Genomic DNA, 1,516 nt, shown 5'->3' with positions numbered 1-1,516 from the left:
TCCGCCTATGGCGGCCTTCCGGTGAAAGGTGGCAGAGCTACAGCGGTGTTTGTCAGACCATGAGACATCCCAAAAATCAGTCTCACGAAAACGTCTGTAACGTCCAAACGGTTTGCCCACTATGGAACAGGGAGACTCACAAACATCATGGTGTTCTCTGTATTGCTCTATGGGAGTCATCTGAAGGTTTGCAATCAATGTAAATATATATATATATATATATATATATATATATATATACACACACACACAGTGGGGCAAAAAAGTATTTAGTCAGCCACCAATTGTGCAAGTTCTCCCACTTAAAAAGATGAGAGAGGCCTGTAATTTTCATCATAGGTACACTTCAACTATGACAGACAAAATGAGGGGAAAAAATCCAGAAAATCACATTGTAGGATTTTTTATGAATTTATTTGCAAATTATGGTGGAAAATAAGTATTTGGTCACCTACAAACAAGCAAGATTTCTGGCTCTCACAGACCTGTAACTTCTTCTTTAAGAGGCTCCTCTGTCCTCACTCGTTACCTGTATTAATGGCACCTGTTTGAACTTGTTATCAGTATAAAAGACACCTGTCCACAACCTCGAACAGTCACACTCCAAACTCCACTATGGCCAAGACCAAAGAGCTGTCAAAGGACACCAGAAACAAAATTGTAGACCTGCACCAGGCTGGGAAGACTGAATCTGCAATAGGTAAGCAGGAGTGGAGTGGAGCTAGGCACTTCAGGTCCTGGATTAACCTCTACATCACCAGAGGAACAGAGGAGGAGTAGGATACGGGTATGGCTAAAGGCTATAAGAACTGGTTATCTAGCACATTCGGAACAGAGAGTAAAAGGAGCAGGTTTCTGGGCGCGATAGAATAGTTTTAACCTCCATCAGATGGTATTAAGGCAGCCATCTTGGATTTTGGACTTCATATTAGATTTGAGGCCAAATATAGCCCCCCTCCACCCTAACCCAACCATAACCCTACCATTAACCATTTTACATTTCAACTTCAATGGGGTAGGGACCTCCCAAGGATGTATTCAATTATAGCCGATTAGTATAGCCACAACATCGAAAAACATGTATAACTTAGTATTTTGTAAGGCAGGAACATACAGCAATGAATGAGTCGAACCCATGTTTGTATGCAGCTTTATTAACTCAATGATATACAGTGGGGCAAAAAAGTATTTAGTCAGCCACCAATTGTGCAAGTTCTCCCACTTAAAAAGCTGAGAGAGGCCTGTAATTTTCATCAAATCTTTGGAGGGAGTTGAAAGTCTGTGTTGTCCAGCAACAGCCCCAAAACATCACTGCTCTAGAGGAGATCTGCATGGAGGAATGGGCCAAAATACCAGCAACAGTGTGTGAAAACCTTGTGAAGTCTTACAGAAAACGTTTGACCTCTGTCATTGCCAACAAGGGTATATAACAAAGTATTGAGATAAACTTTTGTTATTGACCAAATACTTATTTTCCACCTTAATTTGCAAATAAATTCATTAAAAATCCTACAAT

Source organism: Oncorhynchus clarkii, chromosome 5 (assembly GCF_045791955.1).
Source record: "Oncorhynchus clarkii lewisi isolate Uvic-CL-2024 chromosome 5, UVic_Ocla_1.0, whole genome shotgun sequence".
Taxonomy (NCBI): domain Eukaryota; kingdom Metazoa; phylum Chordata; class Actinopteri; order Salmoniformes; family Salmonidae; genus Oncorhynchus; species Oncorhynchus clarkii.
The sequence above is the reverse complement of the archived record's forward strand: the minus strand, read 5'-3'. Positions refer to the sequence as shown.